General features: G+C 34.3%; 1 long non-coding RNA gene across 13 annotated transcripts in view; it reads left to right on the top strand.

The window, feature by feature from the left end:
* Positions 1-22,667, top strand: part of LOC123569795 (uncharacterized) — a 127,045-nt gene that overhangs the window by 53,133 nt on the left and 51,245 nt on the right. For all 13 annotated transcript variants that reach the window (XR_012426675.1, XR_010582608.1, XR_010582611.1 and 10 more), the window contains one exon: positions 5-93. This is a non-coding gene — a long non-coding RNA (uncharacterized lncRNA). The remainder of the gene's footprint in view (positions 1-4; positions 94-22,667) is intronic.

Below are 22,667 nucleotides of genomic sequence, written 5' to 3'. Positions count from 1 at the left end.
ATAGGACTCGTTTTGATATGGATTTTGTGTCTGAGAAGAGCTAATGAGCACATCTGAGTCTCCACTTAGAGATAAATGTGATGGACAATGAATGTAAGTATTTCAATGTTATGTTTTAAATTCAATGAATTGAATTGTTTGGTGAATATGTTTGTTTTTCATATGCTTTATGTATATATATATGCTCAAAATTCTCAGATAATGCACATATGTGTATATGTGTGTGTGTGTGTGTGTATATATACATATATACATATACATACAAAATTCAAAATCTGAAAAGAGGTGTGAAGGTGTGGATAACAGTAAAGTAACATATACAGAAATTCCCTCTGTGTGTGTATGTATGTGTGTACATATATATTATATATATATATGTAATATATATATAAAATCTCAAAATCTGAAAAGAGGTGTGAAGGTGTGGACAATAGTAAAGTAGCATATACAGAAATTCCCTCTGTATAGTTTCCCCTATTTCATGGTTATTGAATTATTTGTTTATCATTATAGGGGATTTTCAACAAGAATCCATTTTGTATTATCTGCTACATTGTCTTTTCAGACTGACATTGAAATATCAGAAAAGAAATAATCATAGACAGCCTTAGAAGTTAAATATTAATGAAAATTAAAAATAAAAATTTGAAAACTCACCATGCAATTTTAGAAAATATAAAGTTTACTCAGTGAATATACATTAACTAAAACATAGATTGTTAAGAGTAGGTAAAACACACTTAAATTTTATTAAGTTAAAAACATATTGCACTGATGATGTGGTTAGGCTTTGTGTCCCCATCGAAATCTCATCTTGAGCTTTAATCTGCATAATCCCCCCTTGTGTAGGCAGAGACCTAGGGCGAGGTGATTGGATCATGGGGACAGTTTCTCCCATGCTGTTCTTGTGATAGTGAGTGAGTTCCTGTGAGATCTAATGGTTTTATAAGGGGTTCTCCTTCTTTTGCTCTTACTCCTCTCTCCTGCTGCCTTCTGAAGGACATGTTTGCTCCTCCTTCTTCCATGATTGTAAGTTTCCTGAGGCCTCCCCAGTCATGCAAAATTGCGAGTCAATTAAACCTTTTTTCTTATAAATTACCCAGTCTCAAGTATTTCTTTATAGTAGTGTGAAAACTGACTAATACAACTGACAACTATTCAAAAGAATGCAAATAAACAAAAAGGAGAGGATGAAAATTACTGAATATCTGGCCATATGACAGATTAACAAACATGAATTAAACTAAATAAGTAGACTTTTTTATGAAGAAGAAATTCTACTACATTAACAAATCTAAATAGTGTGGAATAATTTGGTGTTAATTTTTCAATATGAAAATGTCTTTTGCACCTCCATATTCTGTTATGTGGTTGCAAATATCAACAGACTTGAATTATCACTTGGCAGTTTTGTTTAAGGGTATGCGATATTTTGTGACCAATTTGAATTCTTACTTGTCCAAAGATAGAAATGGTGACCTAGTTGTACATATGTCCAGTCCCCAAACTGAATCCTGAGTGGTGTTTCATTTGAAAGCAAGCAACATTCATGCTTCATTGGATGAGTGTTTCTATATTCTTAGGGCAAAAAAAATGACATTCAACTATTTCAGCAACTAAAAGTAATTTAGTTGAATAAACAACTAAATTGTCCCTTAGACTTCTCAATGACTTTTGTTTCCCCCTCTATGTCATCTCTTTCTGAAGTATTTAGAAAAGACTCTGGCTAATTAATGTATACAAATGCAAAACAAAATGTGATTCATCTCTAAAGTTTTTCCATTATAATTGAGGTGAAGCTCTAAGCTTAGGACTCAATGAAGAGAATAGCAAAATATATCTAATACTATGAGCAACTTTTGGAATCTCAGAAAATATCTCAAAACAGCTGGGTACACCAAGACCAGAAGAAGACGTTCCAAAAGATGAGACAAAGGGCCAGCAGTAAAGTTTGCAGAATATGTGGTTTGTTCAAAATCTAAGACAAGAATGCAGGAAACAGGAAAGAAGGGATAAATTTATTTTACATGTCCAGGGGTGAAATTATATTGAAAAAAGAATCGTTGGAAACAGGAGAATAGATAGCATAAAGTAGTCCCAATAATTTCAACCCATTCTTCATTCACACAGTCATTTATTGACCATATTCTGAATAGAACATCTGTGATTTGGGCATTCTACCATTCCTAGATACACAAATATGAATACATTATTACCAGCCCCTGCCCTCATGGTGGTGATGGCATACCTTCGTGTGGAAGACAAATAATAATGCTGCCTCTAGTCTGCGTAACTTACACTTGAATCTTTCTTTTTATGACACTTGTTTTCATAGAATGTTCATTAAATCTAATATCTACTGTTATTATCTAGAGCAACCCACCATAATTCTTCTATGAAAAGAAAGTCTAAACACCTAATCTCATTTTAAAGGTATTTTCTAACTGTTCTCATTTGTAAGGAATGTATTAGTCAAGTATAAAAATCTTTCATTTAGGACTAACATTTCACTCTTTTCTGACCTATACTTTAGATATTAAGTAGCTTCTAATTATTCTCCAGCAGTTACATCTAAACCTACAAAGTATGTTTTTTCGAGGGCAAAGTGTGGGTATTTTAAGTTATCGCACTTCTTAGGAAGTTGTTGTTGGCATTTAGTTGAATGGAAGCTGATAAAGCCAGGTGATATGCAATATAAGACAGTCAAAACAGTAAAGGATTTTTTATTCTTCTTCAGTCCGGAAAAAAAAAAAAATTAGTAAAAATATGCATATAGCAAATCATTGTCATATCCAGAAGGCTAACAGTGCCTCTGTAGAGAATCACATGCAAGTTTTTGCTTCTCAATGAGTTCCCCTTTGCTCTCCTTTGGGAAGTAATCCTTTGAGATGCCCCACTTTCCAGAGAGATTTCCTTCTCTTTCCACCTGTCAACACATCAACAAATCCACACTCTTTATAACAATTATGCTAGATATAATACATCTTAGGAGGCATGTTTAAAATAATTAATTTATTCTCACTCATTTCTAATTATTCTCACTCATAGGCATAATTCTCAAATCCTACCATATATGTAAATCATCTATAATTTTCCTTGTCTGCTAATATTTTAGCAAAATACCTTTTAATATCTTAGTTGAATTGAGCACATATTTTCAGAATTGGTGTCTCATAAGAACCATTAAGATAGGTTGTGAAGACCCAAAGTTTATCCCCAAGGACTCATTAAAAACTCATTAACAAAACCACAGTAAGACACCATTTCACTCTTACTAGGATAGTTATAATAAATAAAACAGCAAATGACACGTGATGGCAAGAATATAGAGACTTTGGAACCCTGAAAAGTTGATAGTGGGAATGTAAAATGGTGTTTCTCCTGTGGAAAACAGTTTGGCTGTTCCTTATAACACTAAATATAAAATTGAAATATGACCCAGCAATTCTAGGTACATAACCCCAAGACTTTAAAGTAGGAACTTGAACAGATACATGTATGCCTATCTTCATTGCAGCATTTTTCATAATAATCAGAAGGTAAAAACAACTCTAGTATTAACCAATAGATGAATGAATAAACAAAATGTGGTACATGCATATGAATGAATATTATTTTATTTGGCTAGGAGTGAACTTTAGATACGTGCAATAACAAGGATGAAACTTGAAGACATATGATAAATAAAATAAGCCAGACACAAAAGGAAAAATAATGTATGATTTCACCTACATGAAATTTCTACAATAGACAAATTTATAGAGATAAAAATGTAGGTTAGAATTGACCATTGGCTAGCCAGAGTGAAAGGAGAATGGGGAATTATTTCTTAACAGTTACAGAATTCCTGTTTAGGGTGTTGAAAAAGTTGGAAATAGATAGTGGTGATGGTTGCATAACATTGTGAATGTAATTAACGCCATGGGATTGCATGCTAAAAAATGGTTAAAATGGAAAAATTTATGTTATATATGTCTTACCACATCTTTTAAAAAAAGTAATTGACAGATTCATTAACAATTTACCATATGTTGTGACAAATATATCATTTACTTATAAATCATTTAAAGTGTTTGAAAATGAGTTGAAACATGCTTCTTATCTTCTTGTGTGACTTTGCATAAGTTGCTTAGCATCTCTAGCTACTAAAAAGTCTTTAAAAAGAAGTATGTAAAATTACCTAAGAAAATGTTCAGGAAATAATTGTTTGGTAAATTACACTTACTGTGTTTAAGATTATATGAACATTAGGACACAGAATGTTCAGATGATTTTCCACATGCCCTATAATTGAATTGTGAAGATGAATATAGCTTGGGGTTTCCTGACATCTCTATCACACCGCACTATTGTTAAACAAAATTTTAGATGACGAGAAATACATGTGTACTAGGCTAAGTGTATTAATTGAAAAGATCCTCTTCTATAGATGCTATTTTATCTACATATTACAGTCATGGAAACATATAATGATATTGAAAAGCATACAATATGTTGCAAAGGTGCCTTTAGTCCCTAAGAATTACAAAATACTTTATTTCACTTGATGGCTTAACATATAGATCAAAGAAACACTTCATTATAGTTACTTTTGACACACTTCTTTTCTTGGGGTCCTGAAGTTCCTCCAGATGTGTGTTTCCTTGAGCTTTTAGAAATTCATAAAATCACCCTTGCCATTGAGGTAAGTCAGCAACAGGGAGTGATTATCTTCAAGAAAGCTCATTTTTACAATACCATCTTTAAACAGGCCCTTACCTTTTATCTCCCCATTAATTACCCTGTTAACTCCACAGTTAACTTTATGTATAACCAGCTTGCAAAATAACACTGAAGGTTAGCAATAAGTATACTTATAATACTTCATAAGCATCTTCATGAACAGTTAGAATAAGTTTAGGGCCAGTTAAGGTGGTTCATATCTGTAATCCCAGTACTTTGGGAAGCCTAGGGAGGAGTTCAAGGCCAGCCTGGGCAAGATGGTGGGGCACCTCCATCTCTACAGAAAAATTAAAAATTAGCCAGGCATGATGGTGTGGACCTATAGTCCCAGATACTTGGGAGGCTGAAGTCGGAGGATACCTTGAGCCCAAGAGTTTGAGGCTGTAGGGAGTTACGATAGTGCCACTGCACTCCAATCTGGGAGACAGAGACCCTGTCTCTAAAAAAAAATAAGTCCAGTAAAATTTATCATAAAAGGCACTTGTATCTCACGTTTATTGCATTGAGAGCCCTACAATTACAGCACAAATCAAACAAGAGTTAATTATATAACAAAACAAAACTACCAAGAATATTACCTGTAAATTATGATATAAAATGATCCTGTTTTATTTTATGAATAAAGTAGCTGGTTATGAAAAATGTTGCATATATTTATATTATTAACTGTCCACTGGAAATTTTCATTAAGAAATAAAACAGACTGCACAAATACAGTTTGTTTTCTGCCTACTTTAACATAACATTACTATTTCACTGTGCTCATTGATACAACTTTATTATTTCTGAAAACATTGGCACAAAAGATTAACATTTCAAATGACTTTATTTGTTTTTCCATAAACTTCTGGGAAAAATAAAAAAACACATTTAAATGAATATGAAACCATTCAACTTCTTTATAAATAACATCAAAGGACTGTTTTCTTACCAAGAGTTTTTCAACCCCTTGATTAGAACAAAAAAGTGAAAAAAAAATCCTACCAAACATGTGCATTTGTATTTGTTTGCGAAAACTTCCAGAAGAAATTTGGGCTTAAAAATTACTGTCTTAAGCTATTCCTTCGCCGACTCAAAGGGAAACTAAACAAAACAAGATGAACAAACAAAAACAAACAAAATATCTCTGTTTTAAATCCTCTACATAATAATTACTAGCTACATTTCTTTATCTTATTAAACTTTTTCTGCGTTCTTTGCTTGTACATTTCCCTCTGCCCCTAATCCTCCCTCTGAATTGGCCTCCTTCCCTTTTGACCTAGCAAAAACCCGAACACTCAATTTTTCAGTACAGTTAAAACATGATTAGAACAAGGAAGAACCATTTTAAGACTTGGTCTTGTTCTGAACTGGAAGCCATAAACAAATATTTTTAAAAACCTACGAAAGGTAGAAAGAAATTATTCAGAGAAATACAAATTAGTTGTAAGAATATATAAAGCAAGGCTCTTGGATATATACCTGTTAATTCATATGTTCATGGAAATCTCAGTTGCAAAAATTGAATGGAAAATACAGAAGATTCTAGGAGTGACTTTAAAAGGCTACAAACTGAATAGAGAGCATCAGGATTGGTAAGAAAGAACCGATAATGTTAGATATGATATTTCAGATGTTATCTCCAAAGTCTTTCCCATGAGGCAGTTTTGCCATGATTAAATCCTATAAGCAATAAAAGGTTAAATATGCTGAAGACTTTAGGGAAAGGTCTTTAACATTTTTGAATAGACACTGCTCAGGAGTAAATCCTAAAATACGTATGATCTGGTGCTTTCCTCAAGTGTTGCTAATAGTTTTAAGTAAGAAATGGAAAATGTAATATGGAAGAAAAACTGAAATCAGAAGTCATCTCATTACCAATCTTCTAATACTTTTCTGAGCTTTCTGAGAGTCCTAGAACCAAAACAGGATACAATTCAGATAGACTGATGGCTTTACAGAGGAAAATAAAATGAAACAAATAAAATTCTTTCACCCTAGTCAATAAACATTTTCTCTAGATACTGTAAATGGGATATTGATTTTAAAAATAGTGTAAAGTACTGCCTAAGAATATAAGAGAATTAATGACCAATGAGGATGGTAATAAGGAAATTAAACACCATGCTTTCCTGTTCTCTTAAACTTAAAAAGTCAATCTTCTCAAAATGTTTAAGGACATTAAAAAATTAACTTCCAGAATGGCTGAATGAGAACCTCAGTGAACTTGCAATTTTGCTACAACAACAAAAATGTGGGAAAGGCAATTAAATTAATCATATCACAATTCTGGCAATAAATCAAAGCTATAGAATGAGCTGAAAATTATGTGTGCAATAAAAATTACTAAATCTCTGTAAGACAGTAGGTTCTATAAAATTTCTCTTGGGGCTATCCCCAGATATTCTTCCTCCCCAGCTCAATGATGTCATAGCCAAAAGCCAGTAGCATTGCAGAAAACAAATAGAATTTTCTTTTTAGAACTTCATTAAAGACACTATACCCAGAATACTGTCAATATTTTGTCTGAACTTACAACCCTCAGGAAAGTCTCTACCTTGAGAATGTGGGAGCTATTTGATTTGACTCAAGCTCAGCACAGTGGGTAGTAGGAAGGTGGGGCAGAGGTAATTATAGTCTCTGGGTATTACCTAAAATCATAGCAAATTTACCTGCATAAGGCTGTGTTCATTTGAGGAAAACAAGAATCTGTGCAGAAATTTAAAAGGAAATCCTGATGACAACAGGGAACCTTGAAAATCTCTGACATATTTCTGGGGATCTCATGTTAAGTTGTGTTCTTTTGTTTTTTTTTGAGGCAGAGTATTGCTCTGTCACCCAGGCTGGAGTGCAGTGGCACTATCTCCTGCCTCAGCCTCCTGAGTATCTGGGACTACAGGCGCCCACTAATATGCCCAGATAATTTTTGGTATTTTTTTAGGAGAGACGGGGTTTCACCATGTTAGCCAGGATGGTCTCCATCTCCTGACCTCTTGATCTACCCACCTCAGCCTCCCAAAGTGGTGGAATTACAGGCGTTGCCAGGCCATTAAGTTGTATTCTTACACAAAGAAGACCTGGGAAAGGAAAAGGCACCACTCACTCACCTCTAGTTGGCTTCAAAGTCTTGCAAAAACTGCAAGTAAAAGCTAAGACTATCTTGTAAACTGACTGAAGTTTAAAGAGGTATCTTTGCACATAGATCTCCACTGCGAAGAGAGTGAGACACATAATCATTTAAGAAAGATTTGATCAATCATTGGTTGATGATTGATCAAGGCAGCCTTAACATTTCCTTCATCTTAGCTACAGTAAGATAGACTTCTTTCTGCCTCTAGGTCCCTGTCCTGCCTTCACCCCAGCCTGTATAGAATCTTCATGGCCTAACAGAGGGGCCCTTCCCCTCCTATTTCTTAGAGCTTTAACCTTAGAAACATTATAATTATTAATTATTCCTCTATCAGTCTGGATTGTAAATCTTTTAAATAGCTTCTTGCCAGTTTTATAACCAGGACTGTTTTGCAATGACCCAGGAGCTACGTCTTTGATGAGATACCATCTCACACCAGTTAGAATGGCGATCATTAAAAAGTCAGGAAACAACAGGTGCTGGAGAGGATGTGGAGAAACAGGAACACTTTTACACTGTTGGTGGGATTGTAAACTAGTTCAACCATTATGGAAAACAATATGGCGATTCCTCAAGGATCTAGAACTAGATGTACCATATGACCCAGCCATCCCATTACTGGGGATATACCCAAAGGATTATAAATCATGCTGCTATAAAGACACATGCACACGTATGTTTATTGCGGCACTATTCACAATAGCAAAGACTTGGAATCAACCCAAATGTCCATCAGTGACAGACTGGATTAAGAAAATGTGGCACATATACACCATGGAATACTATACAGTCATAAAAAAGGATGAGTTTGTGTCCTTTGTAGGGACATGGATGCAGCTGGAAACCATCATTCTTAGCAAACTATCACAAGAACAGAAAACCAAACACCGCATGTTCTCACTCATAGGTGGGAACTGAACAATGAGATCACTTGGACTCGGGAAGGGGAACATCACACACCGGGGCCTATCATGGGGAGGGGGGAGGGGGGAGGGGGGAGGGATTGCATTGGGAGTTATACCTGATGTAAATGACGAGTTGATGGGTGCTGACGAGTTGATGGGTGCAGCACAGCAACATGGCACAAGTATAAATATGTAACAAACCTGCACGTTATGCACACGTACCCTAGAACTTAAAGTATAATAAAAAAAAAAAAAAAGAAAGAAAGTAGTCATCAAGAAAAATAGCACTATTTATCAGTTTCTATGGGACAGTGGAAGCCTAACTTCAATAGATACCTTGATCCAAGCTGTAAAACTACCCACTCCCGTAAAGATATGAGAAAGTTTACTTTACCTTTGTGTAAGACCAATTATCAAATACAGCCTATGATCCACCTCATCCCCAGATCTTAAAACTCCTCCTGCCTCTTATTTTTATCAGAGTTGAGTTTAGACTACATTCTGGGTCTCTCGCTCCTATTATGGTAGCCTTGAATAAAGTATTTCTTACCTGTTTTACTTTTTCTGAGACCAAAGAAACAAACAGAAAGTGCTGCTGGGGAGGTAATATTTTGGACTCAATTTAAAAAAACCTTTAAATCAGCTGTTATGGATATGTCAAAGAACTAAAAACTGTCTATGGAATGTATTATTACAATATCTTAAAATAGAAAAATATTTTAAAATTTAAAAAGTTAAATTGTTTAAGAAAAATCAAATATAAATTATAAAGAAGAAAAGTAAAAAAACAGAAATGAAAAAAAATGCATGAGGTTTAACAATAGATTTTTAATAGTCGGGGAAAGAACCTGGAAGCTGAAGATAGTCAGTTAGAGAATATCCAGTCTGAGAAGCAGAAAGAAAAAACAGTGAAGTAAAATGTACACAGACTCAGAGAACTGTGGCACACCATCAAATAGAACAATGGAATAGAATAGAGAACCCAGAAATAAATCCACACATCTACAGCTAACTTATTTTCAAAAAAGTTACCAAGAGTATACACTGGGGAAAGGACAGTCTAACAAATTGTGCCAAGAAAACTGGATATCCATATGTAGAAGACTAAAACTAGACCCCATCTCTCACATATATATAAATAAAATAAAAATGGATTCAAGACTGAAACTTAAGACCTCAAACTATGAAACTACTAAAAGAAAACTTTGCGGAAACTCTCCAGGATATTAGTCTGGGCAAAGATTTATTGAGTAATGCCTCAAAAGCATAGGCAACAAAAGAAAAATGGACAAATCGGATCATATCAAGATAAAAAGCATCTGCATAACAAAGGAAACAATCAACAAAGTGAAGAGACAAACCACAGAATGGGGGGAAATATTTTTAAACTATCTGACAAAAGATTCATAACCAACATATATAAGAAGCTCAAACAACTAATAAGAAAAAACAATAACCTGAATTAAAAATGGATAAAATATCTCAATAGATATTGCTCAAAAGAAGCCATACAAATGGCCAACAAGTAGACAAAAAAAAAAAAAAAAACTTCAACATTATTAATCATCAGATAAATACAAATTAAACAACAATGAGGTATCATCAGAACTCGTTAAAATGGCTTTTATCCAAAATACATGCTATAATGAATGTTGGCAAGGGTGTGGAGAGAGGGGAATCTTCATACATTGTTAGTGAGAATGTAAATTAGGAGAGCCATTGTGTAGAACAGTATGGAAGTTTCCAAAACAATGCAAATACAACTACTATTCGACACAGCAATCCTACTGCTAGGTATACATCTAAAAGAAAGGAAATCAGTATATCGAAGAGATAGTTGTGCTCACGTTTATTGCAGGACTGTTCACAAAATCCAAGATTTGGAATCAGCCTAAGTGTCCATAAACAGATGAAAGGATAAAGAAAAGGTGTTACAGACAAAGGAATATGATTCAGTCATGAAAAATAAAATTCTGACTGGGCGCGGTGGCTCACGCCTGTAATCCCCGCACTTTAGGAGGCCGAGACGGGGGAATCACGAGGTCAGGAGATCGAGACCATCCTGGCTAACACGGTGAAACCCCGTCTCTACTAAAAAATACAAAAAACTAGCCGGGCGAGGTGGCGGGCGCCTGTAGTCCCAGCTACTTGGAGGCTGAGCCAGGAGAAGGGCGTAAACCCGGGAGGCGGAGCTTGCAGTGAGCTGAGATCCGGCCACTGCACTCCAGCCTGAGCGACAGAGCGAGACTCCGTCTTAAAAAAAAAAAAAGAAAGAAAGAAAGAAAAAGAAAATTCTATGATTTACAACAGCATTAGGGAAGTGGATGACATTATATTAAGTGGAATAAACCAGACAAATTTGCGTGTTATCACTCATATGCAGAACTAAAAATTAAAACAATTTATTTCTTGGGCATAAAGAGTAGAACGATAGCAGAGGCTGAAAGAGGTAGGGTGTGGGGGGGCTCAGGGAGGGAGTGGTGATGGTTAACGAGTGTAAAAATATGGTAAGATAGAATGAATAAGATTTAGTATTTGATAGCAAAGCAGGGTGACCTTAGTCAACAATATTATATTGTATATTTTTAAATGACTAAAATAGTGGAATTGGAATGTTCCTAACAGAAAGAAATAATAAATGCGAGTTGATAGATACCACAATTACCCTGATATAATTATTACACTTTTTATGCTTGTATCAAAACATCATATGCTACCCCATTAATATATATACATCTCTTATGTACCAATTGTAATTAGAAAATTTTAAAAATTAAAATGCAAAAAAAAAATTGCTGAACTTAAAAAATGTATCAACAAATACATATTGCAATTCTCAGAAGGAGAAAAGAAAGAAAGGGGGATGTAAAACATTTGAAAAAAAATTGATGAGAATTTTCTAAATATGACAAATATTAATCTACACATAAAAGAAACCAACCTCATAGTAAAATAAACTGAGGTCAGGTGCAATAGCTCATGCCTGTAATTGAGATAGCCTAGGCAGGAAGATTGCTTCAGGCCAGGAATTCAAGACAAGCCTAGACAACACTAGGAGATCCTATCTCTACAGAAAAAAGCAAACAAAAAACAAACAAACAATAAACTGACAGAGTGTTTCACATGGTGTCATAATATTCTCATTAACAATAAAGACAAAGGAAAGTATTGCAAGATGTAAAAAGAATGATTTTTCATGAATAAGATCCTCAGTCAAAAATTAAAAATTCAGCTGAACTCTCCTTCAAAAATAAAGGGTATATTGAAATATTTCCAGATAAACAAAACGTGGGATAAATATTTACTGGTAGATCTGTCCTACAAGAAATACTGAAAAGAATTATTTAGGTTACAGGAAAAGCTGCTATACAGGAAGTCAAATCCACATGGAGAAATAAAGATCTCCAGTAAAGGTAACTACAAAGAATTTACAAAAGAAAATATAGACATATTTATAGTCTTAATAATTTCCTTTTCTTTCTATTTTAAAAGACAACTACATACATTTCATAAAACTGCACTGATAGTCTTAAAATGTATACATATACAACTTATATGGCAATAAAGAATAAGAAGAGGGAGAGAATGAAAAAATATTTCAGCAAAGTTCTTCTCCACTATTGAAATTTCGTTAGTATCATTCCAAAGTGGATTGTTTTAAGATGCTAATTTTAATTTTCAAGGCAACCAGTAAGAAAATAACTCAAAAATATAAAGGAAAGAAAACCAAAATAAAAGGATGCACTTGAAAAAATCTATTTAACACACACAGAGAAAGAAGGGATGGAGAAATAAAGGAACAGAGATGACAGAAGACATTGAAATCATTAGCAGAATAACAGACATAAAACCTACCTTTTCAGTAATTACATTAAGTGGAAATGGAATGACCACTAAAATAAAGATAGCTTATCAGAAATAGAATGAATAAAATAATGAAATAATGTATAACTATGGAAAGAGTATTTGAAAGAGAACTGGGGCGGCTATACTAAAATCAGATAAACTAGACTTTAAGTGTTAAAGTTCCCTTAAGTAACTAAAAGTGTTATTTAAGTAGTTGCAGAAAGTGTTACTAGACACAAAAAAGGATAATTTATTATAATAATGTCAATTGATCAAGAATATAAACAGTAAATTATGCAAGCCTCTAACACAAAGACTCAAAATACGTAAAATAAAACCAGACAGAATTAAAGGGATAAATAAACAATCAAAAGTAATCATTGGAGACTTAAATGCCTAATTTAAATAATAGAACAATCAGACAGAAGATCAAAAAGGAAATGGAAGACTTGAACCAACTAAACCTAACAAACATCTTCAGAACACCCCACCCAGCAGCAGCAGATAATACTCTTCTCATGTATTTATGAAACATTCTCGAGAATAGACCATATAATGTACCATAAAACAAGCCTCAATGAACTAAAACACATTAAAATCATATTTATTATGTGTTCTGACCACAATAAAATTATGTAAAATATGAAATGACAGATAAACTTAGGTAATTCACAATACAGTCATGTATCACTTAATGATAGGAGTATGCACTGAAAAATGGCTCATTAGATGATTTTGTAGTTGTGCAAACATCATAGAGTGTACTGAAACCTAAATAATACAGGCTACTATACAACTAGGCTATATGGTATAGCTATTGCTCCTAGGCTGTAAACCTGTATAGCATGATACTGCACTAAATACTGTAGCAATTATAACATAATGCTATTTATGGACTAAATATCTAAACATTATTATACAAAGGCATTTATGTATTAAATGTCTGAACATAGAAAGATAAATATATTATGCTACAACATTATGATGACTACAACATTGCTAGGGAATATAATTTTTTCAACATCATTTTAATCTTATGGGACAGCAGTAATATATGAAGTTAACCAAAACATTCTTATGTGACAAGTGACTGTGTTTAAAAAAATAAAAATACCCTCCTAAATTGCCAGTGAGTCATAGAATAAGTCATAAGGGAAATTTAAAAACACTTTGACATTAAAAAAATAAAACCACAACATATGAAACCTTAAGATATGCAAAAGTAAAAAAAAGGCATGCTTACAGGAAAATTTATAAATATAAATTCTCACGTTAAAAAATAAGGACAAAAAATTAATAATTATGCTTTCACCACAAAAACTAGAAAAAAGAGAGAAATGTAAACCTAAAACAATCAAAAGGAAAAAAAAAACTTTAAAATTGATATTATTGAAATTGAGAATAGTTAAAAAACTTGAGAAAAATTAATAAAATAAAAATGTATTATCTGAAAAACTAAAATAAATATAATACTTTTAGCTAGACCAAGAAGAAGAAAAAACAAACAAAAAACAGAAGATTTGAACCAAAATCAAGAATTAAAGACATTTTATTGCCTTTAGAAAAATACAAAAATTATAGTAAAATAATACTATCCATAATTCTATATTAACAAGTTATAACTTGGATGCAATGGCCAAATTCCTAGACAGATTCAAACTAGCAAGTCTTCTGAAAAATAGATAGATAATCTGAAAAGATTTAAAACAAGTAAACGGTTGATATAATAATTTTAAAACTTTCAACAACAAAATAAAATTTCAGGGCCAGATGACTTTAATGTTGAAATATACAAAACATTTCAAGAATAATTAGTACTAACATTTCTCAATTTGTTTCAAAGTATAGAAGAGCAGGGAACGCTCTAGAGTTCATCCTATGAGGTTGTTATTACTCTGATACCAACACCCAGTAAAGACTTCACAAGAAAAATACAGACCAGTATCATTCATGAATACAGACATAAAAATCCTCAACTAAATGCTAGCAAACTTAAACCAGCAACAATTTAAAACGGAATACACATAATGATGAAGGGGCAATTCTTCTTGGCATCTAAAGGTACATTTAACATCCCAAAATAAATTAATGTAATACATAATATGCAGAATTAAGGACAAAAATTGACATGATCATTTCAATGGAAACAAATATCATTGCACAAAATCCATCACCCTTTTAGGATTAAAAAAATTTAGGAATGGGAAAATTATCTCAACCTAATAAAAGGGCATCTACAAATAAGCCACAACTAAAATTAATTATACTTGATAGTGAAAGACCGAATGCTTTATACCTAGATCAGGCATCAGGCAAAAATATCCAATCTTACTATTTCTATTCAGCAATAAATCTGAAGTACAGATTCAACACTAGCCCTGTCATACTTTCCCTAGTTCTTACAGAATTCCTGCTTTCCCTGTCAAACACACAATGGGAAAGGCAGAGATAAAGATTTGTTTAGGACTCGAGGGTCATAAATAAATATAATGGTCATTTTGTTTTGCTGTAGTACAGAACCAGAATTTGAATATTGTCAGTACCTCCTGACTGTGACTCTGCATACTTTGCAGTTGTAGATCTCTGTGCTGCTTTTTGGAATATCTCTTTAGAATTAGATCAAAATAACCAATATTTCTTTGCCTTCTCCTGGGGGTGGGCAGGGGTTGGGGGTGGGAAACTAAAGTAGGCTATTATGCCCCATGAGTATAATAAGAAATACTCCCTTTCACAATTCCTCAAATAGGAAATAATAATTTCCCTGTGTTTCTGCCCTTATTCCATAGGTGTATGACTATTTGTTGTTTTAAAGATAATGATAGCTCTGCAAATGATTTTACATATGTATTTAGTATTTTAGTTTAGAAAGATCGTAAGATTAAAAAAAAAAATCCTATTTTTTCTAAGTAAAGTTTATTACCTAGGTATGATATATTCCAAGGAGATAAGTCAGTTACTTAGACTATAAGTTATTCATAACTTCCTCAAGCCAATAACAGGGACAGTTAAACAAATCCTAGATTTTATTTTCTACAGCAGGGAGTGGGTCTAAATTTTTCTCAATCACCAAAATGTATGTGACTTATCCAAGTCCTTGGTATCTGAGATTCTTCCTTGAAAATCTAAAGAGAGACAGATTATGTATATATGAAAGAGAGCTAAAATTAGTTCTTCAAAACATCAGATATGGACTTACCTAATCATTGTAAACTATTCTATCTATTCATACATGAGAGTTTCTTTGGATGAGCCCTTAGTGTTCTGGATTAATGATTTGGGAATGACCAAAAGCAAACTATAGTCTCTTTCTTGACTCTGTGGCAAAAGCCAACCAATTGTGTTTAAGGGTAATAATCATGGCAGACAAATTAGCAAAGACTTCTGACAATATTATTCCAGAATCTTCTTTATACTTGATTGTCCTTTATATTTTACATTTGTTGATTGCTGAAAATACACATTTATCAACAAGTGGGCTTACGTCCTGTAAAATTTGATCATTATGTTTTCTCACACATTTTCATTCCTTATTGTAATACTCAAAACTCCTGCTACTTTTATTCCATTATAAGAAAAGGAAACTCAAGATTATCTAACCTTTATCCATGAACTATGATTCAGTTAGATTTATTTTAAAACGTCTTTACAATGTTTATATTATTGGTTAGTTAATCATAACTTAAGACTTAAAAAAAATCTGTGGGTACATCCTTTGACAGATCCTCCTTCATCCCTAAAATATGGCTCTCTGCCAGAGGCAAAATCTGCTCAGAAAGCTGAAATCGACACATTTGCCAAAGCTTGTCAATTAGCTGGAGACAGAAGGGTTACTGTACACAAAAATAATAGATAAACTTTTTGGTTGGGCAATAATTTTAGAATTGCTTTAAAATCAACACAGGTTGTTGATCTCATGTAAGAACAGTCAATGCATTAAAGGACTTTGTCTGCTCTAATGCTTCATTAAGAGGTTGAGTATAAGAAAATAACATGAGGTCGGGCCTGGTGGCTCATGCCTGTAATCCCAGCACTTTGGGAGAGTATTTGCTATTTGGGAGGTCAAGGCAGGTGGATTACCTGAGGTCAGGAGTTAGAGGCAAGGCTGGCCAACATGGTGAAACCCCCATCTCTAATAAAAATACAAAAATTAGCCAGGCATGGTGGTGGCACCTGTAATCCCAGCTAGTCAGGAGGCTGAGTCAGGAGAATCACTTGAACCTGAGAGGTGGAAGTTGCAGTGAGCCGAGATCACGCCATTGCATTCTAGCCTGGGCAACAGAGCAAGACTCCAATCTAAAAAAAAAAAAAAAAAAAAAAAAAAAAAAAGAAAGAAAAAGAAAATAACATGAAGAGTAGAAGAAATGCCTAGGCTGCTCATCTTGCCAGACAGCCCTTCATCACCAAAATCCTAGGCTCCTGATAACTAACACGGAAAATCCTTGAAGAGCTCAAAAAGGCAGTTATAATTGATATAGTTTTGCTCTGTGTCCCCATCCAAATCTCACCTTGAATTGTAATCCCCGTAATCCCCAGGTGTCCGGGGTGGGACCAGGTAGAGGTAATTGGATCATGGTGGTGGTTTCCCCCATACTTTCCTTGTGATAGTGAGTGAGTCTCACAAGCTCTGATGATTTTATAAGCATTCAACCTTTCCCTTACATGCCCTAGTTCTCTCTCATGCTGCCTTGTGCAAAGGTGCTTTCCACTGTGATTGTAAGTTTCCTGAGGCCACCCAAGCCAAGTGGAACTCTGGGTCAATTAAATCTCCTTTCTTTATAAAGTACCCAGTCTTGGGTATTTCTTCTTAGCAGTGTGAGACTGGGCTAACATATTAATATACCAGCATTTGGCTCCAGAGTCATAAAATGGATACTGGGAAAAATACAAATGCAGGTCCCATAAGAATAATCTTCAAAGATGGCTGCTTAAAAACACAGGAGTATCAAAAATGAAAGTGTACAACTCTAAACAAAATTGCTCACAACAGTCAAAGTAGCTATTACACTCAGTAAACATTGGTGGAAACACTTTGTTATGAGGCTGTGTATGTTGGATATTGCATTAGTCACTAACACAATTTTGTAAAACTGTAAAGGTGGGATGTAGAAAAACCTCAAACTTCAGTTCCCCCTTGATAACCTTCAAATAGAGTTCATGTATCTTGAATGGCTTTTGTACATGTGCCTGTCATTGTTTCCTTATTTTTAGGATAAATTGAAGCCTTTCATTGCCTGAGAGTTCTAAAGTGATAAACAATATGGTTGTATCTGTATCCGTGGGTTCTGCATCTGCAGATTCAAACAACCATGGATCAAAAATATTTGCCACAAAATTCTACAAAGCTTCAAAAAGGAAAACCTGAATTTTCCATGTGCCAAATATTATGCCAAATTCATGTGGATGAAATGATGTGTAGGCATTATATTAGGTATTGTAAATAATCTGGAGATAATTTAATGCATACAGGGGGATATGAATAGAATGTATGCAAATACTACACTATTTTATATCAGGGACTTGAGCATGCATGGATTTTGGTATCCACTGAGGGTATTGGAAGAAATCTGCCACAGGTATACCAAGACTTGGCTATACTTGATATTTTGTTACCAGTCCAAGGAATTTCAACCTGTCCCTTGGGTACCCCTAGTGAAAGTTACCCTTTTTTTATTGAAATGATGTAATAAAAGCTTTGCAATTTTGAGAGAAGTAGACAGATCAAATATAACTCTACAATGAAAATAGCAAAACCCTCAGAAATTTTCCAAATTTCACGCATTAAATTATTATTGGATTAATAACGAGAGCAGCTCCTTCTGGGTATCATCAATTCTCTCCTTTGGAGATAGTAACAGGCAAGATCATATGTCTTGTGATATCATCTCAATTTTTATACACCACATTATTGCAAGACCTGGCTAAAACTTGCAGGGTACTCAAGCCATGTACTCAGGGCTGTTATCAACAGATATGAGAAGGCTTTTCTCAATAACTTTTCATGACTTAAAACCTGGAGACCTCCCTTACTGAATGAGGCATCAGAGATGGACAGATCTTACCCTCTGATGGAAAAACTCCATTATATACAATTAACAATAAATAGTAGTAAGTTTTCAAGGTGTTATCATCTCCCAATCAAAAGGGCTTAAACCTTCTTTGAATCATTGGAAGATAATTTCTTTTGGAGTCTTCAAGCTGAGGTTGATTCGAAAACCTTTAGAATTATATGGTCTTCATAAAGAGATACACTCCATCCAAGACCCCTGGACCAAGTCAAAAACTTTATGAGATGTAGATGGCTTCAACTTAAGATTCACAAACTAAAACTACCAATTGTCACATTTTATTCTGCATTCTGTGGCTTTTTATTTTCCTATTTTTCTCCTTTCCTTTCTTCTTGTGTTAAGGGAAACTTTTATTTTGTTAACTATAAAGCTAGCCTATATTCTTAATATTGCCTTTTTTGCCTCTTTAAACACTCTTTGATATGAGTTCAGTACTTGGCTACAGCTGGCATGTGAACTAGCTATCTCATGCAAAAAACTGTTGAGTTTGTACACACGTTTTTGAGAAACACCAGCTTTCTTTAAAGTAGTTAGTTGTAATAAATCAGTTGATGTCCTGGTTAACTGGATTCAACTTATACATAAGTTTACAGATGGAAAACACAATAGGCTAATCATCTATATATCTAAAAATTTTATCACATCACTTATAGAAAAGTAGATGACTTTCCTCAATAAAATATGACTTGAGGACCTCATGTGTGAACTAGCTTTTGTAACTGAACTTTTAAGAAATAGAACTTGGAAGAGAAAGAGAGAACAGATGGTGTATATTTGGAGCCTGTCTCATTTTCTCACAGATCTCACAAGTAAGGCTTCTCTTTGGCTTTAGATCTTCCTAATGATCTCTCTATTACAAGTTTAATTGCCTGGCACAGGAACATTTTGAACGAGTGGTGTCATAACATCACAACACTGTTTAACAATCCTACAGGGAGTATTTGACCAATTACAGATCATTGTATGATTTCAGATGCCCAATATTAGACGTGTGACACAAAAGCTGACTGGCCTCTACTTGTTTTTGGGCAGAAACTTGGGAATCTAATTTCTTTCCTCAAGACATTCCCTGGTATCAACCAGGGTACATTTTGCACCATCAGTTTACACTCTTATTAAAAAGAAATTATTAAATAACTTATTCAGAAAGACAAAAATGGGTCTTGATTTGCGAATCAGTATCTAACAATTCACGAGATTTTGGATTATTTTTTGTTCTAATCAAGCTCATTATTCATGCTTTGCAAGAAGCTCACAAGGTAGGATGAATCCCATGTGTTATGGTTTAGCGAAGATCAATGCCACCAAGACTATAAAACACCTTTTCTGGGAGATTTATGAAGATGAACAAGCAGTGGTTCATAGGACAGTCACTTTAGGTAAAATTTCAAAAAGATCTAAAAGGTAGATCTTCAGTATCTTCATTTGTGCTGAACAGCAGCTGTCATAGTCAGTAATGCAACTAAATGAATAATTGTGTGTATGTATATGTACACAATAAGGAAACCTGGCACATGAAAATTTAAATATTCATACCAAGAAATTTGATGTGAGAGCAGGACATTTCATGTAGTAAATATCTGGATAACTCATGATGCTATATGTTAATGATACATAATTTGCTTCAGGTTCTAGAATGATCACAAGGGAAGACCATAATGTCTGAATCTATCTAAAAGCAAAGATCTTTTTGTATTAACATAACTTTGCTTTTCCACTATCTCTATCAACATGATTGCATTATTGCCAGAAACTCATACCAAGAGTGAAAAAATGTTGAGAATAATTTTACTGTTTGTTCTATAAATTCTGTCCCCCTACGTAATCAAACTGTTCAACTCTGAAAAATGTATTATCAAATCAATGTTTTCTTTCTGGGACTATTTAAGCCATCAAAATAAAATTCTTCCTGTGCTGTACCCTGTTAATTCTAAACCATTATATCATGATTCCTCCACAAACTCCTAGAGTGAGTAATTCACTTTAAGTCAGACCACAAAACCTCATAAATATTCCAACTTTATTCTCCCTCTCTCTGAGATGCTACTAAAATCTGAAAAAGTAGTCCTGTTCCCTAACTCAATAATAATGAACTCAAGGTTTTCCTATCATTTGGCTATTGTGCTTGTATTATCATAACTGGTATTCAGCGGCATTTAGCTGCCCCATAATGAAAACAAACACATTCATCCTTGATGCTAATTTATGATAAATTCTTCATTTTATGTTTCACTAATTTAGACCAATTGTCTTACATGTAGAGTAACAGAAAAAAAAAAAAAAAAAAAAAAAAAAACCCTAACAAGTTGAGCATTTGCTATGTTCAAGACTCTGTTAAGCACTGTGTAACACATTTGTATATCTCAGAAACACCTTTGTAATGTAGCTATTACTTTACTTATGTACAGGTATACTAACTGAGGCTTTGGAATAAGTGAGTAGATCAAAGTTAGTGAAAGCATAAGTGTAGGGGTTGGAATTTGAATTCTATGACTTCTAAATTTCCGTGGATCTATAATTTAAATATACTGAATAGAAAATAAATTCACAAATGGCCTTCAGTGTGTTTTTTTTTAATTCATCAGGGAGGAGGAAAAATTGAGAAGCCCCTCAGGGAACAATTTTCTGAAGAGAGATTGTGTTTGAAAAGAAGGGCCAGAACTTATGTGAGAAATTTCATGTGTCATCTTTTAAATATCATATCTGATATAGTTTGGATATTTCTCCCTGCCCTAAGCTCATGTTGAAAGGTAATCCTCAGTGTTGGAGGCAGTGCCTGGCATATGGTATTTGTGCCATGGGAGGAGATGTCTCACACCTTGATGTTTTCCTTGCAATAATGAGCAAGTTCTCCTGAGATCTGTTTGTTCAAATGTATGCGGTATCTTCTCCCACTCTTCCTGTCCCCACTCCTGCCATATGAGACACCTTCTCACCCTTTATCTTCCATCATAATATAAAGCTTCTGGAGGCCCTTACCATTTACTGGACAGATGCCAGCACCATGTTTCCTGTACAGACTGCAGAACCATAAGCCAATTAATCTCTTTTCTTTTTAAATTACCTAGCCTCAAGTATTTCTTTGTAGCAATTCAAGAATAGCCTGACATAGAAAATTGATACTGAGGAGTGGGACATTGCTATAAGATACCTGAAAATGTGGAAGCAAGTTTGGACCTGGGTAATGGGTACAGGTTAGAAGAGTTTGGTGGGTTCAGAAGAAGATAGAAAGATGAGTGAAAGTTTAAAACTTCTTACAGACTTGTTAAATGATCACAACCAAAATGCTGATAGTGATATGCAGAGTGAAGGCAAGGCTGATGAGGTTTAAGATGGAAATGAGGAACTTATGGGGGACTAGAGCAAAAGTCATGTATATTATGCCTTAGCAAAGAATTCTGCTGCATTGTGTTCATGCCTTAGGGATCTGTGGAAGTTTGATCTTAAGAGCAATGACTTAGGGTATTGGGAGGAAGAAATATCTAAGCAGTAAAGTGTTTCAGAAGTGACATAACTGCTTCTAACAAGCTATGTCAGATGTGGGAGCAAAGAAATGATTTAACATTGTTTAATATTTAAAGAAGAATAAAAATTTGGAAAATTTGCAGCCTAGCCATGAAGCAGAGTAAAAGAAAGCATTATCAGGAGAAAACTTCAAGTGGGCTGTGGAACATTCCTTAGCGATATTAGCATGACTAAAAAGGAGCCATGGGCTAATATCCAAGACAATGGGGAAAAGATCTCAAAGACTTTTCACAGAACTTCTAGGCAGCCCCTCCCTTCTCAGACCCAGAGGCCCAGGAAGAAAGAATGGTTTTAGAGGTCCGGTCTGGGGCTCTGATGTCTGATGCAACCTGAGGACACTGCTCCCTACATACAGGCTTCTTTGGCACCAGCCTTGGCTCAAAGGGTCCCAGGTAGAGCTCAGTCCACTGCTCCAGAGGGTGCAAGCCTTAAATCTTGGGAGTGTCTATGTGGTGTTAACCTTGCAACTGCATAGAGTGCAAAGGTGAAGGAAGC

This window comes from Macaca fascicularis, chromosome 17 (genome assembly GCF_037993035.2).
Source record: "Macaca fascicularis isolate 582-1 chromosome 17, T2T-MFA8v1.1".
Taxonomy (NCBI): domain Eukaryota; kingdom Metazoa; phylum Chordata; class Mammalia; order Primates; family Cercopithecidae; genus Macaca; species Macaca fascicularis.
The sequence above is the reverse complement of the archived record's forward strand: the minus strand, read 5'-3'. Positions and strand labels throughout refer to the sequence as shown.